This window comes from Neovison vison, chromosome 6 (genome assembly GCF_020171115.1).
Source record: "Neovison vison isolate M4711 chromosome 6, ASM_NN_V1, whole genome shotgun sequence".
Taxonomy (NCBI): domain Eukaryota; kingdom Metazoa; phylum Chordata; class Mammalia; order Carnivora; family Mustelidae; genus Neogale; species Neogale vison.
The window spans coordinates 162,223,340-162,244,566 of NC_058096.1; the positions used below are offsets into that span (position 1 = coordinate 162,223,340).

The 21,227-nt window shown below is 42.9% G+C and overlaps 1 pseudogene; it reads right to left on the reverse strand.

Annotated features, from left to right (window-relative positions):
- Nucleotides 1-21,227, reverse strand: part of LOC122910171 — a 121,861-nt pseudogene that overhangs the window by 48,908 nt on the left and 51,726 nt on the right.

Sequence of the window (21,227 nt, forward strand, 5' to 3'; positions counted from 1 at the left end):
TAAGGACCACCTGCGGGAGCTGCTGGAGTGTGGGCTCAGCTGCGCTGCCCACCGGAGCCAGAGGAGAAGCCCAGGCCTTCCTGATTGGGGTCATAATTAAGGAGCTTCTGAAGGGTGGGCCCTTGGGCAGAACTTCGCATTTTTCAAAAGCACTCCACCTACTCCTTACAAACCATCCAACAAAGCAGATGGGGCAAATACTATTACCCTTGCTTCATAGATGTGTCTGAGCTCAGAGATGTGCTTTCCTCACAGCAGAACTAGGAAGTTCTGTCCCCAGTCATCTGACTGCCCGTCCCATCTCCAGTCTGCGCACAGACCTCCTGTTAACTTCTCTGTGCTCTTGTCGTGGGATTGGCAGTGGTATGGCCAGGTCTGCAGCGGCCTCCCCGAGCCACTCACCGAGGGGGCCTTTCTCCTGACACTCCTCCCACGCTGCTGTCACCTGGACACATCCTCGTCCTGCCCGCAGCACAGCAGCAGCTGTTTAGGGGAAAGAGCCTTTGAACAGCTGCACGTAGGGCACCTCATGTTGAACACCCCAACCCCCATGTAGAGGAGGCCCACGGAAGCCAGGCATTCGGTCCGTCAGTCTTTATGCCCAGGACTGGAGTCTCTGGGTGTTTCTGCTGAAGGAACAGTATCTCTGGAGAGACAGACCGGTAACTTCTGAAAGCATCTGTTACCCAAACATGTAACTTGTCTGGTTGTACTTCCTGGGACAGGATCCACCTCTAATTTATATAATCCAGGCCTGGATTATAGACCTCAGCTCTACAATGGCAACACAGTCCTTAGGAAGAAAACCAAGGCCTTCAGGCTCATCTGAGTCACGTTTTCAGAGGTGGTAAAAGCCACAGACTGTGCTCCTTCCTGGGTCCCTTTTCCTCCCTGGCCATACCAGTTACCAAGTGGAGAAGCAAAGAGAAGGATGGGGAGATGACAGAGCTAACCAGACCCACCCATCCCAAGTCCCATGGTTATTCTCAGTCTAGAAGGGGCTACTTACTGAGAGGTCCCAGCCATGGGCTCCAGGGACAAATAATTCTAGGAAATATACCACCTCTGTGCAACCCACAGATATTCACATGGTCAGAATCATTAGTTCTCAGACTGGATACCAGTTAGGTGTCTGTTATAACTCTGCAGACTTTACTGCAGCTCTGTGTGCCTCTCCTGGTCCTGATCTGTCTCCCCATAACTCCTCACCACCTTCCCTCACTCAAGCTCTCAGGGTTTGTCTCTGGTCAGCAATCCTCAGAACCCTGGGTCTGGAAGCACTGGTAAAATATCCTTTAGAGCTTTCCTAACCTTGTTCAATGGGCAGTGGGCATCCATGAGTGGGTGGGTGTGTGACCCCAGGGGGCAGCTGAACTTAGGGTTAATTGACTCAATCAAATCAATATACTAGCAATAATAAATTGTTTTTACTTACAAATATTTATTAAATAGCCATAAAAGGGCGCCTGGGTGGCTCAGTGGGTTAAAGCCTCTGCCTTCGGCTCAGGTCATGATCTCAGGGTCCTGGAATCGAGCCTGTCATCGGGCTTTCTGCTCAGCAGGGAGCCTGCTTCCCTTCCTCTTTCTCTGCCTGCCTCTCTGCCTACTTGTGATCTCTGTCTGTCAAATGAATAAATAAAATCTTTTTTAAAAAAGCCATAAAAGATGAAGAATACTGCCCAAAAGGTTTAAGCCCAGAATGAAAGAAGGCTTGCAGAATCAGGAAAAGACAGCAAGTGATATTTCTAAATTAGCCTCAGAGCAGGAAGATGTGAGGAGAGGTCACTGCAGAGGGACAAAACAAATGTTTTGTCTTCAGAGTTAACAGATAAGAGAAAAAGCACACAACTAAACCACTGTTGCGTGCCTGGACAGCCTAGACAGACCTCACAGGGAGAAGATAGTATGGTTTCCATGAGTACGGGCCCAGGGACTGCCTCAACAAGACTGACAGCATGGCAGCCTGATTCTCAAGAGTCCCTGTGAGTGGTCTTTGAGAAATCATGAAGAGCAGAGAGATGCTGCAAGCCCAGAGAAGAACAGATGTCCCCATTTTCAAAATGATGATAATGATCTAGTCAAAAAACTATAGGGAAGAGGAAGAAGTCTTGATGTTGATCTTTGGCAAAATTCAAGAGTGGATTGTTGCACAGAGGGTGTGTGAAAACTTAGAAAATAGTGAGGTTTAGAAACCAGAGTGTTTTCCCTAAAAGTAAAGTAGGTCTTATTCAGAAGACAGAGGGCATCTGCAAGGGTAGAGGCTCCTCATTCCCCATTAGTGAGCTAACACTCTCTGCTTTCCTGGGCAGCTGAAGCATGTGCTGGCCTTCCTGTTGTCTTAGCTCTGTGTGTCTGTATCGATGTGTTTGGGTGATTCTCCCTGCTGACCTTTGGCCCCAGTACTCCTGTATTCTGTTCACCAGAGGGCTCCCAGGAGACAGAATGCCCAAGGGAAGCTCTGCTGTCCTCTCCATCCCAATCCTGATCCCTTCTCTAAGAACCCCAGATGGAGCTGGAGCACTAAAAGTGGGGAGCAGCAGCAGCTTCTGGAAGACCTGAAGGAGAAGCAGCAAGAGATCATGGGTTTCCAGGAGGAACAACTATCCTTCTAGGAGAAAGGCTCCAGGTTAAAAGGGAGCCCATTAATAAGGAAGGTAGCCCCAGTTTTAGATTTAGAAGAAGTTATATGGTCAAGACAATTCCTGGCTCCTTTTCAAAACCCGTTACCACCCCCCCGTCCACTCCTGATTTATGAATGACTTTGAGCAAAAGAAAGGACTTCTCTGGGAACATGCTTTTTACTCCAAAGACAGATTTAAAAACCTTGTTGTAGGAGGCTTCAGCATATCCGACACTGGAGAAAGGATATACTTGTGCTTCCAGTTAGTTTACGGATATTAGTCTCACCATAAGGTAGGAAAGCATCAAAACAAGCCATGATACTGGTCCCCAGCAGAAGGCTTTAAGAGCTGGCCAACCTGGGAGGGGTCCTGGAGGAGCAGTAAGAATACAAGGCTGCCATGTCTGTTCCTAGTCCAAGTAGCTAATGGCGTGACTTCACATGAAGTTACTTCACCTCTCAGAGCCTCTGTTTCCACACTGTTAAAATGAAAGTGATGGTCTTTGTGATTCCCAAGTTGAATTCTAGGGCTCCATCCTGGCCTTCCTGCAGCAGCTGCATGAAGAGAACCACAGTTCTTCCAGTCCCTCCAGGCAGAGCTATAGATCGCCTAGGCAGGCACTTTATGGAAATTCCAGAAGAGGCTGAAAGGTCTGTGTTCCCTCCTTCCCCCTCCCCATGAGCTTCCTGCCCTTACGTAGGGCTGCAGTGAGGTCTTTGTCTTAGAAATTGAGGAGCTTTGGAAAGCTACAGAGTTCTGTCTCAGAAAAAAAAACCAGCTAGGCCTGGGGTTCCCAAGAAGAAGAGAAGGGAGCTCTCATACACACAGCCCAAAGGTTGGTCACATGAGCAAGATCCAGCTCAGTCATCCTTAAAAATAGGCCATAAGAGTTCAACTCCACCCATGTAGATGGCCAGAAAAAAGTCCAGATGATACAGTAATTTTTTATTATAAAGAACTGTCATGATCATCATGTGAAAAGCTCTCAAATATTGTGAATAATGCATACTGACCACCCATGCAGCCTGTAGACAGCTTGCTCCCACCCTGACCCCTTCCCCAGTGAGAAAATTAAAAGATCCAAAAAAATTTTACAGAAATAACACTACTAAGACTTGGATTTCAAGCCTGGATTTAAATTTTAACCTCTTTTCTTAAGGACTTTTACCACCTGCTGAAATAATCTAGTATTTGAGAATCTTCTATAAATAAGAGAGGGTTTTCTTTTTTTTTTATTAAATTGATTTATTTATTTTCAGAAAAACAGTATTCATTATTTTTTCACCACACCCAGTGCTCCATGCAATCCATGCCCTCTATGATACCCACCACCTGGTACCCCAACCTCCCACCCCCCCGCCACTTCAAACCCCTCAGATTGTTTTTCAGAGTCCATAGTCTCTCATGATTCACCTCCCCTTCCAATTTACCCCAACTCCCTTCTCCTCTCTAACACCCCTGTCCTCCATGATATTTGTTATGCTCCACAAATAAGTGAAACCATATGATAATTGATTCTCTCTGCTTGACTTTTTTCACTCAGCATAATCTCTTTTAGTCCCGTCCATGTTGCTACAAAAGTTGGGTATTCATCCTTTCTGATGGAGGCATAATACTCCATAATGTATATGGACCACATCTTCCTTATCCATTCGTCCATTGAAGGGCATCTTGGTTCTTTCCACAGTTTGGCGACCGTGGCCATTGCTGCTATAAACATTGGGGTACAGATGGCCCTTCTTTTCACGACATCTGTATCCAGGAGTGCAATTGCAGGGTCATAGGGAAGTTCTATTTTTAATTTCTTGAGGAATTTCCACACTGTTCTCCAAAGAGGCTGCACCAACTTGCATTCCCACCAACAGTGTAAGAGGGTTCCCCTTTCTCCACATCCTCTCCAACACATGTTGTTTCCTGTTTTGTTAATTTTGGCCATTCTAACTGGTGTAAGGTGATATCTCAATGTGGTTTTAATTTGAATCTCCCTGAGGGCTAGTGATGATGAACATTTTTTCATGTGTCTGATAGCCATTTTTATGTCTTGATTGGAAAAGTGTCTGTTCATATCATCTGCCCATTTTTTGATATGTTTGCCTGTTTCGTGTGTGTTGAGTTTGAGGAGTTCATTATAGATCCTGGATATCAACCTTTTGTCTGTACTGTCATTTGCAAATATCTTCTCCCATTCTGTGGGTTGCCTCTTTGTTTTTTTGACTGTTTCCTTTGCTGTGCAGAAGCTTTTGATTTTGATGAAGTCCCAAAAGTTCATCTTTGCTTTTGTTTCCTTTGCCTTTGGAGACATATCTTGAAAGAAGTTGCTGTGGCTGATATCGAAGAGATTACTGCCTATGTAAGAGAGGGTTTTCTATACATAAAATTAATAAGTCCGAGCAGACTGCAACAGAGGGCTGATGTCAATACGATGAAATTTAGCAAAAATTTAAGAAAAGTCCTGAGCCTGATTAAAAATATCATTTGTAGAAGTACTGGAGGGGAGCCATTCATGGTTTGAGGATGGGGGAGTTAGGTAGAAACACATTTTCACAAGCATCCAATTGGCCAAGTTTGCAGGAAAAGCCAACTGGACCTGAGGCTGAAGTAATTAATGTAAGTACAGTGTCCCTATGGTGAGACCATGTTAGAAATATTGCCAGATTGTGGGGTCCTATTTTATAAAAGGAACACTGACAGACTAGGCACCATAATGAAGACAGGGCCTATGTTGCTGAGGGGCCAGACATCTTGAAATGGGTGAAGGAACTAAAAAAAAATTGGGGCCTAGAAAAGATCATGAGGAGATGGGAATTTTATGTGAGGAACTGTCAGGTGAAGAAGAGCTGGTGGGTTTCTGCCCCTTCAGAAGGCTGAACAAGGGTCAAAGGATGACCTTCAATGGAATGTGGATATATAGCTAATGCTTTCCTTATCACTAGAGCCTTCTAAGGGGGGAAATGACTGGTTTGTGAAGGAGTAAGCTTCCCATCCAGGCCCTCGTGAAAAAGAAAAAGGTGATTTATCAAGGATGCCAGAGAAGCAGTTCTTGCTTTGGGTGGGATGTTGACTCTGTTTTGAGCTTCCAATTCTAATTTTCCTTGATTATATGTTTAAAGTTTCCTTAAGTCATACAGTTTATTTATTTATTTTTAAGATTTTACTTATTTTATTTGACAGAGATTACAAGAAGGCAGAGAGGCAGGCAGAGAGAGAGCTGAGCAGAGAGCCCGATGCGGGGCTTGATCCCAGGACACTGGGATCATGACCTGAGCCGAAGGCAGAGGCTTTAACCTACTGAGCCACCCAGGTGCCCCCAAGTAATACAGTTTAATTATTTTTGATATTTAGCCAAATTTGAATTTTCACAAAACCTGATTGATTTTCCCAATTTGCTGATGAGAGGTGAACCAGAACTCAGAAGAAATATGAGGGTGCAAGTAGGCTGAGGGCTGAGGGACTAGCTTATGCACAAAGTCACAGGACTGTTGGGTCAGCGGGAAGTGCTGGCAACAACCTGCTTGTAGGGGAGCTTTTTGTCGGGGGTGTGAGAAGTGGGCCTACAAGGTAGGATGAAAGCTCACATTCTACAAAGTGGACACCAGAAAACAAGTATGTTTTTTCCAAGCAAAACAGGTTCTTAATGGGAACAGAACTCTCAGAGGGTAGAATGGGTGGGATATCTAGAATCTAGAGACATTAGAGTCAGGGAAACCTGCTGAGTGGGTGCAGTGATATTCTGGGCATTAAGTGAGGAGAGTCTCATCTAAGGTGCTGTCAGGAAGAGAAAGCAGAATGGATGGAGGAAAGGAATTTAAAATAAAACTTTGTGAGAATTTAGATTTCGGGAAGAGAGATAGGGAGGAGCTTCATGTAACTTTAGTATCTGGAAATCACTTCATGCTGAATTACCCCCCCTTTTATGCCTTACTCCCTTTTTAAGGGTCTTTTAGGATTTACTTCAAACTCTCACTTCCTTAATTTTACAATTTAGCAAGAGGTCTGAATTGAAACTTTCCCCATATATTCATTTGGTGACAAAACCTAACTGAACGACAAAAGTGTATTCCCAGTCTTCATGAATCCCACTTAGGAGAATAGTCACCCGGCGCATCACCGAAACATGAATGTGCTTGATTAAAGTCTGTGGTCCAGCTGCCGCTGGGTGCATATGCTGCATAGTATATATGGTATATGAATCCTATTGCCTTTCCAAGAACCAAAACAATTTCTATCCTCAGAAAAGAAACCTGGCTTCAAAGTTTTCAGATAAGAGATTGTCATCTCGTAGAATATTTCTTTGATTTCTTCATCCCCAGTACATAGAAACAAACTATATGTGGTGGGTGCAAGTAAAAGAAATAGAGAAGTCGATTGAGTCAATGACTTGTGATCCCCGGTCTATGCTGGTCTCCCATCCTATGTGCCACCAAAGGTCTGGTGCCCTCCTCCTCCTCTCCTCTGGGATGCCTGAGTGTGGAGGCATCAAATCGCCTTCTTCCTCAGCGTCTGCTTGTGTTGAGTTCCATGCTGACCCCTGTCTTGGAAGTTCTGGTCTGTGGGACTAAGGTGAGTGTGGAGGTAGAATGATAGGCTGACTTCATCTGCCCATGAAAGGCTCTCTAGTACCTGTGGGGCATGTAAGCCTCAGGGAGATTTCCAGACGGGAGTGTGTAGTATCTCAGGCCGCACACAGGAAGAGTGGCACCTCTGTCCCAGATGTGTTGCCTGGGACCCTGAGATGTCTGTGCAGTTTTGAGCAGAAGGGAATGTCTTATAGGAATGTTCTTACAAATTCTTGAATCCATGCCCACAAGCCCCTCCTCTCTCTTAGCCTCTACCTGGGATGCCTGTCACCAGGTCCTTTTAAGTAATGTCTTGAGCCACCTGGTGGCAGAGCTGGGAGCTTTGCGAGGACAGCTGGAGGAGAGCATCCAGGTGAACAACTGACTGCCAGTGGAGCAGCATTTGGACGGTGGGGGGCAGAATGGGGGGCAAAGGCAGTCTCAGCCCCTCCTCTGTCAACCAGGACTTACCAGTCCACACAGACCCTGGGAACAAGCAGCCGCTCTTCCAAAGTAGGGAGAAAAATGGCACCAGGAAGCCCGTAGCCAGTGGGACGGTCAGCAGGATGTCTGTGGCAGAAGGGACAGCCTTACCTCTTCCAATCTTGTTAGGGTCAGCGTGAAATCCAAGGTGCTTCGATCTAGTCTTGGGTGAGAGCATGGGATTTAGGGTTCGACCTGGTTCCAGACTTGGCATTTGCCACATATAGGGTGCTTGCCTTGGGCAAGGTGTTTTAACTTTGCAGGTGTTCAAGCCTTCATTTCCTCATCTTTAAGATGAGGATAGTAACAGCATTTAGAGTGCACAGTTTTTGGAGCATTATGTGAAATAATTGGCAAGTGCTTGCCACCATAAGAGTTGCTCAACAATGAACAGTTTTGTACGTTAATATCTATCCCTTGTATCTGTGGACTGCTTTACAACTTACCAAGTCTTCAAACAATGTTTCCAATACTTTCATCTGTGGTAGGGCAGGATTACTCTCTCTGTACTTCACATGAGAAAACTTGGGCATCAAGACATTGACTGACACACTAGGGTTTGCAGCAGCAAAGAAACTGACCCAGGATGTGAATCTGTTTTTTTGGTTTTTTTGTTTGTTTGTTTGTTTTTTTACATTTTTAAAAAGTATTCTCTGACATGATGTGGACCAGGAGCAAATGGCCAAGAAAGAATTCTTGAGATGTTTCTGATGCCAAAAAGGTGGTTTTATTATACCAGAGGGACAGGACCCATAGGCAGGAAGAGCTGCCCAGGGGTTGTGACGAGTGATTGGTTATATACTTTAAAGTTGGGGAAGGGAGTAGAGACCAAGGAAGTTTCCAAAAGGATTTTCATATGTTAAAGAAGACTTACTGGGTTCTGGAGGCCTGGCTATTGTCAAGCTAAGGTTATTTTTCTCTCTAACAAGGCATTAAGTTAAGACAGTTGGGAGTTCCTGGAGGAATGTCATACTCTGCCTGCCTCCAGTATTTGTCAATGGGTTGCAAGTTTTGAGGATATTTAGCTTTTTTGGTTTTGTGTGTGTGTGTGTGTGTGTGTGTGTTTATGTCTATTGATTTGTGGGAATAAGGGCAGAGGGAAAGAATCTCAGGCAGACTCCACACTGAGTGCAGAGCCTGACAGAGCCTTGATCCCACAACCCTGAGACATGACCTGAGCTGAAATCAAGAGTCTGATGCTTAACTGACTGAGCCACTCAGGTGCCCCAAGATTCGGTTTATCTCATCTCCTTTTGCCTTTGTTTTCCACATCATTCCCTCCTGAACAATATTGACCCGTAAATCTTTAAGGGTGTTGAGGGTAGAAGGTCTTATCTTCTGTAACTTCTTCCTGTTGAACTGTGGCATAGAGATGTCCCTACCTATGGGCCAACATTGGTCAGTTACCAAAGGCAGAGACAGCCAAATCCAAGGTAGACCACATATATGAACCCCCTTGTGTAGAAAGGATCATCTGTAGGCTGGAAGTTATGGCGGGGAAAGAATCTTGGCACCACAGGGAGACACTCGAAAAGACAATAAAATAAGGTTAGTATTATTATAAGAAAAAGAATCCAAATAAAAAGAGGCCTCTGATAGATAATTTTCCTCCAGTCCTTCATTGTCATTTGAGGAGAAGTTTGTGGTCTTCACGGGACTAAGAAGGTATTTAGCCGGCACACTGGATTTCTGTGAGGAAGGTACAGGTTTAATTCTTGATATATGAGTCCATGAGGCATGTCCTTCTAATTCTATGGCCATGGGTCATGTATAGCCATACATAATATGACCCGGTAGGAGCCCTTCCATTTTGGAGTCCTGAGTTTATATGGCATGGGTTGCTAGTAACTGTCAGTTCAGGTTTAGGGAGGATATGGTCTGTATATTTGTTTAGATATTTATGAATATTAACCCTGCTTTTTGGGCAGATGTATTTGCTAAGAGAGCTTTGGCCTCCATAGTCTAGAGTTAGACTGACTATAGCATACCAGCTTTTCTTATCTCTTTTTCCATGAAGCTACTGCCATCAATAAGCCAACTCTTACCTGCAGTATCAGTGGGAGAGCCTTAAGTCTGATCTGCTAGAATAAATGGTGTCAATAACCTCTGAGAAGTTATGTTCTATAGAAGCACAATGGGGGCGCCTGGGTGGCTCAGTGGGTTAAGCCGCTGCCTTCGGCTCAGGTCATGATCTCAGGGTCCTGGGATCGAGTCCCGCATTGGGCTCTCTGCTCAGCGGGGAGCCTGCTTCCTTCTCTCTCTCTGCCTGCCTCTCTGCCTACTTGTGATCTCTTTCTGTCAAATAAATAAATAAATAAATAAATAAATAAATAAAAAGAAGCACAATGGTCAAGTTCAGGCATACGGGCAGTTTTAGTTTGCACAGACTTTAAATTAAGAGAATAGAAGAAGATTGGGAACCTTAGTTTGGAGAGCCATAGCTACATATTTGAGGAACCAGAAGAATTTGGCATCTAGTCTTGTTTATGATAAATAGTATTAAAATCTAATATCTACACAGATGTATTACTGAAACATTTTCTCTCTATAGTCACCCTCATTTTTAATCAGAGATAGCCAAATCATGCACAATTTCTTTATAAAACAAGTCCAGTTTTAATAAACTTGGACTAATTATTTATATAAGTTTAGCAAGAATGGTGATTGGTCATGTAGATCTTATTTATTTATTTATTTATTACCACATAGATCTTTTAAAATCTGGGTTTTTTGGAACTTTAAAAATTTATTTATTTATTTATTTGAGAGAGAGAGGGAGAGAGAGATTACAAGTAGGCAGAAAAGCAGGCGGGGGTGGGGGAGATGCAGGCTCCCTGCTGAGCAGAGAGCCCAATGCAGCTCAATCCCAGGACCCTGAGATCGTGACCTGAACCGAAGGTAGAGGCTTAACCCATTAAGCCACCCAAGCGCCCCTTTTTGGAACTTTTTCTAAGGAATCTCGACTGAACTCTGAGTAGCCTGTCTGGATCAGAAGCCAAACCAAATATTTGGCATCAGACATGCTTGTAATACCTGTAGATTTGGGTGAATTCCTCTTCTTGAAGTCCCCAAAATATCCCAAGTTTCCTATACCTGCCAGGAAGTGACATTCTTTACTTACCTGGTAAGTCTCCTGGGAACTCTAAGAAAGCTTTAGGGTAACATTTCCAAGGGGCTATATTGGCTTCATGCTTCATGAAGTCAACTTTAGTTTCTTCAGATATGTCTGGTCATATCTGAGTCTATGCATATCTCTCAAATATGACATTCCAGTCAAAAGCCTTGGAGAAATGACCAATGTTTCCAATGGTGCCCTATTATAAGGAGAACAGATTCATATTGAATTTATGCAAATATAATAATTGCCGTGGAAGAAAGAATATTCACTGAGAGTTTTTGAATTCTGGAGGGTTCAGATAGAAAAGTTAAACACTTCAACTTTTTCACAAGAAAATATTTTATTATATTTCTGTATATCATAGATATCTTAAGAGAAAGATAACTTAATCTGAAAGAGCAAACATTAGTGTTAGGTCCCTGATCAAAGGAGCAAGACTGATACAAAGTGGAGGTCAAACAAAGCTTTATTTTGCGCCAAGCATCGAGAATCAAACCGACCAGTCCGGGCCACCTCTTACAGAGAAGGTGACCACTCCCAGTCTCACAGACTAAATTTTATAGAGCAAAGGCCATGTGATTGAGCCTGGCCACACACAGGTGGCCAATGAGATTGCAACACACAGAGAAAGCTGCACAGTCATGCTAGGTCACACACGGGTTGCCAATTGAATTACAATTCACCCCATAGTAGCTATTTGAACTAGCCTATCACCTTGGGCAGAGTAGGCACCCAAAAGGCGGGGCCCACACTCCTTGGTAGCTAGGGAGACAATATGTGCGCCCCACTGATTGGATGCCTCCACCTGACCTGACTCATCCCTGCATTCGGGCTGTTATCTCCACCTGACCTGACCCACCCTTGTATTTGGGCTCATTTATCAGGGACTGGTCAACCATATTTTACTGATTTCCCAGACTTGCTTTTAAGTAAGTCCCCTGGGGGGTGGGGGGCAGGGTCAGTTTAAGTTTTACTGCATAAACAACAAAATCACTGTTTAACCGAGATGAAATCGCTCTGGCTAAGTAGACCTTTACAATTAGAGAGAAACAGCGATGTTGCAAACAAGAGTCACAAAAACTGTAATCATCTTCCTCAGTTCATTTAGTCCCATGTTACTAAGCCTTATTCAGTTTAAATGCAGCCTTTTAGTCAGTTCTGAAATTCTTACCCACTTTAGTTTTAGAATTTTAAAGATATGAAAAACCTGTATTTGTCAAAAGCCCTTTTTATGAATCTCCTTGAGGATTAAATGTTTCCCAAGAGAATAAGAACAATAACTATAAATGAGAGTGCTTGTGTGGCTCAGGTGATGAAGTCTCTGCCTTTGACTCAGATCATGATCTCAGGGTCCTGAGATGGAGCCCTGCGTTGGGCTCCTTGCTCAGCAGATAGTCTCTGTCTCCCCACTCCTCTCTCTCTCAAATAAATAAATAAGATCTTTTAAAAAACTTTAAGAATTTCATATGAACTCTAGGTAAATTAGAGCATTTACCCAGACAACATAACCTTACGCTTATCACTTGTTTAATAGCGCTTCCAGAGTAATTTAACATACCAACTAAAAAGGTCGAATTAGTCAAAAAGACTTCATTTACAATTTAAATCTCAGGGAAGTTTGTTAAAAAACCTCTGAAAGTTATAAAGCACAGGCCTAAATATGATTACAGATCATTACAAAATTTAAAACCTAGTTATTTATTTAAGTGGCAATAAGAGATTCCAAAGGCAAATATGTAGGGTTATATAGTTATTAGTAAAACTTAGCTCCTTTAATATGGAGAAGTTTTAACTTTAAGTAATCAAAGACCTGATAAAGACAAAACATAAAGGTTGGTTTTCCAGGCAGATTAAAAAAAACAAAAAACAAAAAACAAAAAACCCCTTTGTTTACATTTTCTTGTCAAGAGCAGACCAACAATCCAAAAAAACCTTTGTCTTTAACAGAGAAGTGCAGAATTCTAATCTTATACCAGTGTATTTTTAAAAAAAATTTTTTGTTTGTTTTTATTTTTATTTTTTTTAAGATTTTATGTATTTATTTGACAGAAATCACAAGTAGACGGAGAGGCAGGCAGAGAGAGAGAGGGAAGCAGGCTCCCTGCTGAGCAGAGAGCCCGATGCGGGACTCGATCCCAGGACCCCGAGATCATGACCTGAGCCGAAGGCAGCGGCTTAACCCACTGAGCCACCCAGGCGCCCCTACTTTTTTTTTTTTTTTTAAAGATTTTTATTTCTTTGACAGGCGGAGATCACAAGTAGGCAGAGAAGCAGGCAGAGAGATAGGAGGTAGCAGGCTCCCGGCTGAGCAGAGAGCCTGATGCAGGGCTCCATGCAGGGCTCGATCCCAGGACGCTGGGATCATGACCCAAGCCGAAGGCAGAGGCTTTAACCCACTGAGCCACCCAGGCGCCCCTTATACCAGTGTACTTTTAAAACTCACTCATTTCAACCTTGGTGCTGACGGCACATAAAATTCATTTCCAAAGATTTCCCATCATAAACCCTCTATAAAGTTTTCCTTCAGATTTTGATATAAGCCTTTGTTTTTTTTTAATCAGTTACTTATTATATTTAATTATATAATAATTATAATTATTTTAAATTATACTTAGCAGAATTTAACTCTAGGAAACTTAGTGTACAGTGAAAACCAAGTAGTAACCATCTGTGAACTGTTACATCAGAATTCTTTAGATCTGAATTTACGAATACATTTCACAATTTTAAAAACATATTTCTCCATAGTACAATCTTTCAATAAAGCACAAAGTATATTTGCCAACAGACCCAGGTGTCCTCAACTTCTCTGCAATAGAAAGCCAAAAGCAGATAAACCTTATGTTCAGTAATCAATGCTTCAGTATTTTATTTGGAAAAGACTTAGATGTCTAGTGAATTAAATCCAAATTATCATCCAAGCAAAAATTTAAAGTTTCAGGTTACCAAAGACTTTGAAAGGTGTCTTAACAATTACCCATGAAAAATCCGAGAATGGAAAATTAGCCATCATTTTAAGTCAACTTTTTGCTGACAAACTGCAACAGAGATCATGAGCTTATTCAACATTAAGCAATTCTTGGTAGGATAAAGGTTTTTATTTAATGCTAATAACTATCTTAATTAAACCAACAAACTTAAATTAGTTTAAATACCAAATACTAATAACCAATTAGTTAAATACCATACCCATGTTCCACATGGGTCCACTTAAATGTCAATCAATTTGCTCCCCATTGTCAATTTTTACCTGGGGCACTGGTGGAGAAATCTGAAGTGGGTGGTGTATGTCCAAAGGGGTGCTCTTTGCTCCTTGACACTAAGGGTAGGAGGAGCAGGAGCCAAGTATGCCAAAGATACCCAACATGATATAGGAGCCAGTTATGTGGGCTGTACCCAAGGCAGTGAGGAAACAGGAGGAGGAGAAGGCAGAATAGGTGAGGTGCTGTCAAGCAAGGCTGATGGCAGATAAAAGCCCAGAGGGCAGAGAAAGAAGACTCCCAGTTCTAAAGCTTGTCAGCTTGGACAGATGAACAGGCACATGTTTGTTTTTTGTTTTTTGTTTTTTTCCCCACCAACAAATGAAAAAAGGCAGCATGTTGGGCTGGAGAAGACAGAGAACTTCTCTGAAATAAAAGGAGTTTTGGCAGAGAGGGTGGTTGGTTATGGACATTGGGGAGCATGTGATATAGTGAGTGCTATGAAGTGTGTAAGCCTGACGATTCACAGACCTGTACACCTGGGGCAAATAACACATTATATATTAATAAAAGTAATGAATTTAAAAAAAAAAGGAGTTTCGGCAGCTGTTCGGGAATATTCCTTAAAGTCCCCATCCTGGGGGTGCCTGGGTGACTCAGTGGGTTAAAGCCTCTGCCTTCGGCTCGGGTCATGATCTCAGGGTTCTGGGATCGAGCCCCACATTGGGCTCTCTGCTCAGAAGGGAGCCTGCTTCCTCCTCTGTCTCTGCCTGCCTCTCTGCCTACTTGTGATCTCTGTCAAAAAAAAAAAAAAAAAAAAAAAAAGGTCCCCATCCTGAGGTAGACTAACCAGCGACAGCTGACTCCAGTTATCATAGCCATTAACTCAGGAAATGAATGAGGGAGAAGCCCCCACATACAATATAAATAACCTGGGTCTATTAGGAGGGGGAATAATGAGAGAGTCAGTGACCCCTTTGTTAGGAATAGCATATGTTTCCCCCAGCAACCTGGGTTTATTAGGAGAGAGGAGGCCTGTTAAGACAAAAACCATCCAAAATGTTGGCAGGGGGTCTTACTAGCCAGGTTAGTGGCCAAACACATTCTGCAAGAGGCCCTTAGGTCAGGGTCCTGATTTAGGGCCACGCAAGCCTGGACAGACAGTACCTCTGTTTCCAGCAGAAGAGATCTAACTCATAGATGATATTGAAGTTTAATGTCCCATAATGTGCCATTTTTCCTTGTCTTCTAAAGATAACTGAAACCATGCAGTTTACAGAAGAAGATCGAGTTTTTCCCTTAAATCTTGCAATCTGAATTGTTTCCAGCAGGTTAAAGTGCAATCGAAGGAAGAGTCCTTATGGAACTAAAGAAGATTCCATGCTCCTAGAAAAGTAGAGAAGGTCCAGTACCAAGAAAATCCTGCCCCACCTACTCCTGGGTGGTGTCCCACGCAGGATATGTGAGAGGTTCCTGTTGTCAAAGTGACTGGAGATGTCTCTTAGACAAAATGGCTATGATCACCACCCTGCCCTGTAGGAGGGATGTTGGTGTTACCGGTCTACCCCTCCCATTGTATTCTAGACTACAAATGGGTGCTGGTGAATGGACTGAAATAGTATGCTGTGTCGTTAAGAACCCACCATTTAAAAAAAATTATTTATTTATTTATTTAAAAGATTTTATTTATTTTATTTGACAGATAGAGATCACAAGTAGGCAGAGAGGCAGGCAGAGAGAGAGGGAGGAGGAAGCAGGCTCCCTGCTGAGCAGAGAGCCCGATGCGGGGCTCGATCCCAGGACCCTGGGATCACGACCCGAGCCGAAGGCAGAGGCTTTAACCCACTGAGCCACCCAGGCACCCCAAGAACCCACCATTTTTAAACCTATGGAAAATACTAGAAAAGTTTTACAAGGGGAAATTACCCAATTTTGTAATTTAAGTAGTTAGTAGGGGACGTTGACAGAAAACACTCAAGATAGGAATCCATCATGGTCTAAGCCACGTTCCAACATATGTGGTCCTTACAGCTAACTTGTCTAGGAAACAGTCCCTGGTTGAGTTTTAATTTAATCAGGTACTGGTTTTGGCTGGCTCTGTGCAGAGGTTTCATGGCCAGAAGCAGCTAGACCAGAGATGAGAAGGAGATCACATTAGAGCAATGGGGAGGAAACCTCACACAGAGTCTTAAGACAGATTGGCAGCTGTCCTAATGACTCAGGTGGCTGTCCCATGCCCAAGGAAAACAACTTTGTATAAGAATAGGAATAAAGAGAGTGCATCAAGTTTCTGAGTCTTATTACCATCCAGGCCAGCATACTAGGTTCCAGCCAAAAAAGCAGGCTCTTTATTCCTTTCCATAGAGGAGCCATGGGCTAGACAATTGCAGCCTGAGCAACTGACATGCATGTGTTCCAATGAGACAGTACTCCTTGAAAAGCCCCCAAAACAAAATAAAGGAAGAGAAGAGGAAGTACTCATGAGATTTGCACTCAGGCTCTGAGTCCAGATAAGAAGACTCAGGCCCCACACTGGGAACCAAAATTATGTGATATGGGCCAGAAGCAAATAGTCAAGAAGGAATTCTTGAGATATTTTTGGTGCAAAAGTGGTTTATTATATCACAGGGTCAGGACTCATGGGCAGGAAGAGCTGCCCAGAGATTGTGAGAGGTGATTGGTTATATACTTTTAAGTTGGGGTGGGGGGGGTAGAAACACTGGAAGTTTCCAAAAACGATTTTCTATGTTAAAGAAGACTTACAGGATCCTGGAGACCCGGCTATTGACAGGTCAAGGTATTTTTCTTTCTAGCGAGGCACTAATGTTAAGACAGTTGGGAGTTTCTGGAGAAATGTGGTACTCTGCCTCCAGTATTTGTCAATGGGCTGCAAGTTGTAAGGAGATTTAGTTTAGTCTACGTTTCCTTTTTCCCTTGTTTCCCACATCATTTTTTTTTTTAAATTTCTTTTCAGCGTAACAGTATTCATTGTTTTTGCACCACACCCAGTGCTCCATGCAATATGTGCCCTCCCCAATACCCACCCCCTGGTTCCCCCAATCTCCCACCCCCCACCCCTTCAAGACCCTCAGGTTGTTTTTCAGAGTCCATAGTCTCTCATGTTTCACCTCCCCTTCCAATTTCCCTCCACTCCCTTCTCCTCTCCATCTCTCCATGTCCTCCATGTTATTTGTTATGCTCCACAAATAAGTGAAACCAATGATAATTTACTCTCTCTGCTTGACTTATTTCACTCAGCATAATCTCTTCCAGTCCCGTCCATGTTGCTACAAAAGTTGGGTATTCATTCTTTCTGATGGAGGTGAGATGCTTAGGGAATAAAATTATGACCATTACTGCTATTTCTGCTTCTGTACCTTCGCTTGCTAACCCATGAGGAGATGGAAAAATACCAGCAGACTTTATATAGGCACTCTGTAACCACACAACCCCCGCCCAGAATTGAACCTGGCAGAGTGGCTTCTCCCGGACCCCCACCCGGCTCTGGGTGGAGAGATAACAGCCATCTGGCCCCAGAGAAACCCCCACCCAGAATTGGACATGACAAAATGACTGCTCCCGGACCCCCCACCCAGCTCTGGGTGCAAGAGAAAATAACCATCTGGCACCCCGCGGCTTGACAGGGAGACCCCGGCCAATCCTGAGGTGACACATACCCTAGCGACGCCAACTAAGCAGTTTGAAAATGACAGCCCTTTGACCTAACCAATAATCTGTTCCCAGCCTTTTCCCGCTCTGTAGCGTGCCAGTCATATTATAGAGTTGCTTTTTGATTTTCCCATGGTATGTGGCAATTTGTTACAAGATACTATGATGTATGCTAAGTCCCTGCCTCCCCAAAAATAGTGTATAAAAGGTGTTGTGATCCTGAACTTGGGACCTCTTAGCGTCACTGGCAATGAGTGTGTGGGGATCCGGGTTTGAACTCATAATAAATGACCCTTGCTGTTTGGCTTTGACTCCGGACTCTGGTGGTCGTCTTTGGGGGGTCTCAGAATTTGGGCATAACAGAGGCATAATACTCCATAGTGTATATGGACCACATCTTCCTTATCCATTCGTCCGTTGAAGGGCATCTTGGTTCTTTCCACAGTTTGGCGACCATGGCCATTGCTGCTATAAATATTGGGGTACAGATGGCCCTTCTTTTCACTACATCTGTATCTTTGGGGTAAATACCCAGGAGTGCAATTGCAGGGTCATAGGGATGCTCTATTTTTAATTTCTGAGGGATCTCCACAATGTTCTCCGAAGTGGCTGCACCAACTTGCATTCCCACCAACCGTGTAAGAGGGTTCCCCTTTCTCCACATCCTCTCCAACACATGTTGCTTCCTGTCTTACTAATTTTGGCCATTCTAACTGGTATAAGGTGGTATCTCAATGTGGTTTTAATTTGAATCTCCCTGAGGGCTAGTGATGATGAACATTTTTTCATGTGTCTGATAGCCATTTGTAGGTCTTCATTGGAGAAGTGTCTGTTCATATATTCTGCCCATTTTTTGGATATAATTATCTGTTTTGTGTGTGTTGAGTTCGAGGAGTTCATTATAGATCCTGGATATCAACCTTTTGTCTGTACTGTTATTTGCAAATATCTTCTCCCATTCTGCATGTTGCCTCTTTGTTTTGTTGACTGTTTATTTTGCTGTGCAGAAGCTTTTGATCTTGATGAAGTCCCAAAAGTTCATTTTCACTTTTGTTTCCTTTGCCTTTGGAAACATATCTTTTTTTTTTTTTTAGTTTTATTTATTTGGCAGGCAGAGAGACAGGCAGAGAGAGAGGGGGGAAGCAGACTCCCTGCTGAGCAGAGAGCCCGATGTGGGGCTCGATCCCAGGACGCTGGGATCATGACCTGAGCCAAAGGCATAGGCTTTAACCCACTGAGCCACCCAGGCGCCCCGGAGACATATCTTGAAAGAAGTTGCTGTGGCTGATATCGAAGAGGCTACTGCCCATGTTCTCCTCTAGGATTCTGATGGATTCCTGTCTCACGTTGAGGTCTTTTATCCATTTCAAGTTTATCTTTGTGTATGATATAAGAGAATGGTCGAGTTTCATTCTTCTACACATACCTGTCCAGTTTTCCCAGCACCATTTATTGAAGAGACTGTCTTTTTTCCACTGTATATTTTTTCCTGTTTTGTCAAAGATTATTTGCCCATAGAGTTGAGGGTCCATATCTGGGCTCTCGACTCTGTTCCACTGGCCTATGTGCCTGTTTTTATGCCAGTACCATGCTGTCTTGGTGATCACAGTTCTGTAGTAAAGCTTGAAATCAGGCAACGGGATGCCGCCAGTTTTATTTTTGTTTTTCAACATTTCCTTAGCGATTCGGGGTCTCTTCAGATTCCATACAAATTTTTGGATTATTTGCTCCAGCTCTTCGAAAAAGACCGGTGGAATTTTGATCAGAATGGCATTAAAAGGATAGATTGCTCTAGGCAATATAGACATTTTAACAATGTTTATTCTTCCGATCCAAGAGCATGGAATGGTCTTCCATCTTTTTGTGTCTTCTTCAATTTCTTTCATGAGTATTCTGTAATTCCTCGAGTACATATCCTTTACCTCTTTGATTAGGTTTATTCCTAGGTATCTTATGGTTCTTGGTGCCATAGTAAATGGATTCTATTCTCTAATTTTCCTTTGTGTATTTTCATTGTTAGTGTATAAGAAAGCCACCGATTTCTGTACATTGACTTTGTATCCTGCCACGTTACTGAATTGCTGTATGCTATCTAGTAGTTTGGGGGTGGAGTCGTTTGGGTTTTCCATATAAAGAATCATGTTGTCTGCGAAGAGAGAGAGTTTGACTTCTTCTATTTGGATACCTTTTATTTCTCTTTGTTGTCTGATTGCTGTTGCTAGGATTCTTCTTCTTCTTTTTTTTTTTTTTTAAAGATTTTATTTATTTATTTGACAGACAGAGATCACAGGTAGGCAGAGAGGCAAGCAGAGAGAGAGGAGGAAGCAGGCTCCCTGCTGAGCAGAGAGCCCGATGCGGGGCTTGATCCCAGGACCCTGGGATCATGACCTGAGCCGAAGGCAGAGGCTTTAACCCACTGAGCCAGCCAGGCACCCCAGGACTTCTAATACCATGTTGAACAAGAGTGGTGAGAGTGGGCATCCTTGTCGTGTTCCTGATCTCAATGGGAAGCGAGCTTTTTCCCATTGAGGATGATATTTGCTGTAGGTCTTTCATAGATAGATTTTATGAAGTTCAGGAATGTTCCCTCGATCCCTATACTTTGAAGCGTTTTAATCAGGAACAGATGCTGGATTTTGTCAAATGCTTTTTCTGCATCAATTGAGAGAACCATGTGGTTCTTCTCTTTTCTCTTATTGATTTGTTTGATCACATTGATTGATTTGCAAATGTTGAACCATCCTTGTAACCCAGGGATGAATCCCACCTGGTCATGGTGAATAATCTTTTTAATGTGCTGTTGGATCCTGTTTGCTAGGATCTTGTTGAGAATCTTAGCATCCATATTCATCAGTGATATTGGTCTGAAATTCTCCTTTTTGGTAGGGTCTTTGCCTGGTTTGGGGATCAGGGTAATGCTGGCTTCATAAAAAAAGTCTGGAAGTTTTCCTTCTGCTTCAATTTTTTGAAACAGCTTCAGAATAGGTGTTATTTCTTCTTTGAAAGTTTGGTAGAATTCCCCAGGGAATCTGTCAGGTCATGGGCTCTTGTTTTTTGGGAGGTTTTTGATCACTGCTTCAATCTTGTTACTAGATATTGGTCTATTCAGGTTGTCAATTTCTTCCTGGTTCAATTTTGGGAGTTTATAGTTTTCCAGGAATGCATCCATTTCATCCAGGTTGTTTAGCTTATTGACATATAACTGTTGATAACTTCTGAGTTATTGTTAACTGAGTATTGATAACTTCTGAGTAGATTGTTTCTACTTCCTTGGTGTTAGTTGTGGTCTCTCCCTTTTCATTCATAATTTTATTAATTTGGGTTTTCTCTCTTTTCTTTTGGATTAGTGGTTTATCGATCTTATTGATTCTTTCAAAAAACCAGCTTCTAGTTTCACTGATACGTTCTACTGTATCTCTGGTTTCTACCTCATTGATCTCTGCTCTAATCTTGATTATTTCCCTTCTTATGTGTGGAGTTGGTTTGATTTGTTGTTGCTTCTCCAGCTCTTTAAGGTGTAAGCTGGTGTATTTTGGATTTTTCAGTTTTTTTGAGGGAGGCTTGGATGGCTATGTATTTC